Below are 4,778 nucleotides of genomic sequence, written 5' to 3'. Positions count from 1 at the left end.
AAATTAATAATAATAACATACAACAGTCTATCAGAGTTTATCTTAGGATCTACATTAAGGTAGTCATTTAATAAAAGTAGTGTCTTCCATTGAAACCTTTAGCACATAAAGATAATATCATGTAACTCAAATAAAGATAAGTAAAGAGAAACAAATGTTGGAGGAAAAGCCCTCCAATAGTCCATCATAGTAATCTTCGGACCTACTTAAAGGAAACCATAGATAAAAGTAATTCATTTTATTGAAACTGTAGTACACAAAGACAATGCCATGTAACTTAAATTTGTAATTATTTAAAACCCTTCATATGTTAAATTCCAAAGAAAGTTCCCTCGCCTGCGCTATTTTTCCCACAGTACGTACTTGGCCAATGCTACATGATAAATTACAATTGATGGGCTGAGGATACAATTAGAAAACTGGGAAAAAATGTGGACACTCTGCAACAAAAATGTGTAAGCTGCGACAAAAAAGAGTAAAAAAAAATGTGTATACATCAGAAGGATCTATCATAATCCGAAATTACATGACAAATACGCAAACTCGTTAGACGAATATCTATGTGGATCTTAGACAAAATGATGGGTTGGGTATTCATGCTCATATCCATTATAGTCATAATAATATAGCCTCTCCCCCTTGGCAATATCACAAGTAGCAGCCAAAACGACCTGACATTCACCATTTACACTGTACCTCACAAACTTAAGATTCTGCTTCTTCCTACCCTCCCTGCACAAAATTGGACAGGTTTCAAGAACAACAGGTTTAATATTCTCAATTTTTAAATTTATTTTGATGTCGATAAAAACAAAGAATTTTGTTATGTGGCTTCATTGGAAGAAATGGAGTACATACTTTAGAGTCGATGAAATGGATAAAGTTACCATCAAAATAAAAGCAAGGAAGGATTTTTTGAGTCTAGAATCGAGACAGCATGAGAGAGGATACACGAGCATACGGAGTATGATTGTTAATGCCATTAATAAAGCGAGCAATGTTTCCACGTTTATCAGGACAGATAAGAAGGCTGTTAGATGAGTCCTTTGCTAGAAGAAGGGTCATCATACTATCACAATCATCATGTTCCCGATTTGTAATGTAATCCACATCACCAGTATAATTTGTGATTAATGTCATATCCTTTATAGGCCCATCAGCCTCTACAGTAAAACTGCATTACAAACAAATAACAACAAAATTTATTCAATATGAATTACCGTATAAAAATTTGGTAACACAGTAGTAGTTCAAGAATTTTTTTTTCAAAAAATGTAAAATGATTACCCTTTACATGAATCGAAAACTACAAGAAGGGGAGGGCATTCGTCTATTTTGTACATAGCTCTACAGTGGTGTTTGATGTACAAGGCAATAGGCTTGAGCGTAGGAGCAAAAATTCCAAAGCGATGCATTACAAATTTACAATTACCGATAATATGAATCTAATTCCAAAAAACTAAAGGCATTGATCTCTTCACGAAAGTGAAAGAAACATCTATAAATATAAAAGCCCATATGACCCAATTAGCCTAATATGTTCTCAAATCACAACCATTTGCCCAAAATATAATTGAAAAGAAAAATAAAATAAAATAACCTGTGAACTATGCCAATGGCTATGAGAAAGGTGTCAATGTTTGATGAATTCAGTATCTCAAGTATTCATAAGATACTGATAATATTACAACTACAGAGCCAACTACAGAGCCACAACAAGAGCTGCCATTAACAGCTAATCAGCTAAAACCAAAACTAAAGCTACAGCTTATGTCCTAGTTAGCTAGAAGATAGAGTTTGTTAGATTAGTTAGTTAGTTACATTAGTTAGTTAGTTAGTTAGTTACAGATATTATTAGTTTGTTAGATATTTTGTATAAATATATCCATGTAATCAGATATTGTGATTAATGAAAAAGCTTTCAATAATTCTTCATGGTATCAGAGCCTCTCTAAAGCTCTCACGAGCTTGAGGTTGATCCATCTATGGCTTCCTCATCATCTTCATCCTTACCTGCTAATCTGAATCTTTTGATCTCAAATTTGCACTCCTTCATGACAGTGAAGCTTGATTCTACAAACTTCATCATCTGGTGAAGTCAGTTTCAAAATATTCTTCGTGCAACTGAGCTTTTAGATTTTGCAACAGGATCTGTTCCTTGTCCACCATTGTTGATCAAGAATTCAACTGGTACAGAGGTATTGAATCCAGATCAAGCACAGTGGAACATCATTGATGCACATTTGCTTAGCTGTATTACAGCAACACTTACACCTGCAATTTTCACATATGTTCTTCATTCGCAACACAGTGCAGAGGTATGGGACACATTATGCAAGAGGCTTACTCTGCTCTCTCGATCTCATATTCATCAAATGAAGAATAGATTAAACAATCTAACTAAGGATTCTAAATCCATTGAAGATTATTTGAGTCAAATTAAAGATCTTGCTAATCAACTAGCTCTAGCTTCATCACCTGTTGATGAAGAAGATCTTGTGTTGCTTACTTTAAATGGATTATTGATGAATTTGATGCCCTTAAAACTACCATTCGTGCACGAGTTAGTGCTATTTCCATGGCTGAATTGACGTCTTTGCTTTGTTCTGAATCTATTCACATTGAAGCAAAATAAAGAAAGAGTTAGAATCTAGAATCATCTATTGCTTATTCTGCTACAAGAGGTTCTCATTCTGGTTTTTCTTCATCATATTCTCGTGATAGATAAAGTCATAATTAGCGAGGCTCCTCTCGAGGTATCTTCTGAGGGGGCAGATCTTCTAGAGGCAGAGGCAGACAAGGCAAACAATCATCCTATTCTGGACTAATCTATCAAATTTGTGGAAAGGCAAATCACATTGCCTCTGATTGTTGGCATAGATTGGATACTACTTATCACCAGTCTTCTTCTTCTCCTCACTCACAGAATTCATCTTCCCCAAAGGCATATGTTGTCTCTGCAACACCTGAATCTTCTCCTTGGTATCTTGATTTAGGTGCTACTGATCATATCACACACGATCTCTCCAATCTCAGCATGTACCAACCATATCAAGGTACTGATCAAGTTACAGTTGGCAACGGTACTTCTCTGCCTATCCAACATACAGGGAAAGGTATTTTGCCTACTCCTCATTATTCTTTTAAGCTTACCAAGGTTTTACATGCTCCTATTTCCTCAAATCTTGTTTCTGCCCATAAACTTACCAAAGACAATAATTGTACTGTCACTTTTGATGATTCTTCATTTGTGGTTCAGGACAAGTCTTCGAAGGCAGTCTTGCACCAGGGCTTTAGTGTCCATGGTTTATATCACTTTCCTACTACTTCTTCTCTTCCTTTTTCATCTCATGCTTTTCATACCTCCACTACTGGAGCTGTTTCTGCTGAAGTCTGGCATAAGAGATTGGGCCATCCATCTCAGTTGAAATTTGTACATATGCAAAGTCATTTTCCTGATATTGCTAATAAAACCTTGGCTCCTTTGTCTTCTTGTGTTCATTGTTGTGTGGCCAAGAGCCATAGACTCCATTTTATGCTTTCTAATTCTACTGTAAACAAACCATTATCTCTCATCCATAGTGATGTGTGGGGTCCTTTTTCTTCTTTGTCTCCATATAAGTACTATGTGCTTTTTGTTGATGATTTTAGCAAGTTTACATGGCTTTATCCTTTGTGTTACAAGAGTGAAGTGTTTTCCAAATTTTTGGAATTTAAGGTTTTTGTTGAAACTCAATTTTCCACCAAATTGCAAGTTCTAAGAACTGATGGAGGCACTGAATTTGTTAATACTTCAATGACTCAATTTTTAAAAGCTTATGGTATACTTCATCAAATGTCTTGTCCTTATACACCTCCGTAGAATGGAGTTTCTGAACGCAAACACAGGCACATCATTGAAACAACCATTGCCTTGTTACATCATTCTTCTGTGCCTTTACAGTATTGGTTTGATGCAATGTCCACAGCTACCTATCTCATTAATAGGATGCCTAGCTCTAAGCTTTGTAATAAGTCTTCTTATGAAATTCTATTTCATTGTTCTCCTGCTTATTCCTCTTTTAAGGTTTTTGGCTGTCAATGCTTTCCTTGGCTTCGGCCCTACACTTCTAACAAGCTTCAACCTAGATCTACTATTTGTGTTTTTCTTGGTTACCATCCATCTTTTAAAGGATACAGATGTCTTGATCTTGCTACAGGGAAAATTCATATTTCTAGACATGTTCTGTTTAATAAGGATATCTTTCCTTTTACCACTGTTCAGCCTCCTTCTAAGTCTTATTCTTTCTCTAACTTACAGTCCTTCTTTTGGTCCTTTAGCTCTTCTTTTAGGTCTGGTAATCCTATTACTCCTTTTTCTTGTCCCACATCTCTGCCTCCCTCTATTTCTGTATCTTCTGCTGTACCCTCTTCTCTGCCTACTAATCCTGCTACTGCTGCTGCTGTTGCTCCTCTGTCTGAGCCTTCTACAGTTCCGTCTCAGCCTATTCAGCCTTCTAATCCAAATCCTTCCTCTCTTGTTCCTATTAACTCCATTTTTATAGACTTGCCATCTGTACCTTCTTCATCTCTTCCTCTCAGTTCTTCTGCCAATGTTCATCCTATGCTTACTCGATCCAAAACAAGTTGTCTTGTGGCCTCTTCTTCTTCTTTATTCATTGATATAGAACCTTCCACTTAACAACAAGCTCTTACTTTTCCAGTCTGGTATGCTGCAATGCTTGATGAATATCATGCTCTTCTTGGTCAAGGTACTTGGTCCCTTGTGCCTCTTCTTT

General features: G+C 36.2%; 1 pseudogene; it reads right to left on the bottom strand.

The window, feature by feature from the left end:
• Positions 1 to 569: 569 nt before the first annotated feature.
• LOC145807017 (putative Histone-lysine N-methyltransferase ATXR5 pseudogene) lies at positions 570 to 1,415 on the bottom strand (annotated as a pseudogene).
• Between the last annotated feature and the right edge of the window lie 3,363 nt (positions 1,416 to 4,778).

This window comes from Camellia sinensis, chromosome 14 (genome assembly GCF_055761805.1).
Source record: "Camellia sinensis isolate YWXY chromosome 14, ASM5576180v1, whole genome shotgun sequence".
Lineage (NCBI taxonomy): Eukaryota > Viridiplantae > Streptophyta > Magnoliopsida > Ericales > Theaceae > Camellia > Camellia sinensis.
The sequence above is the reverse complement of the archived record's forward strand: the minus strand, read 5'-3'. Positions and strand labels throughout refer to the sequence as shown.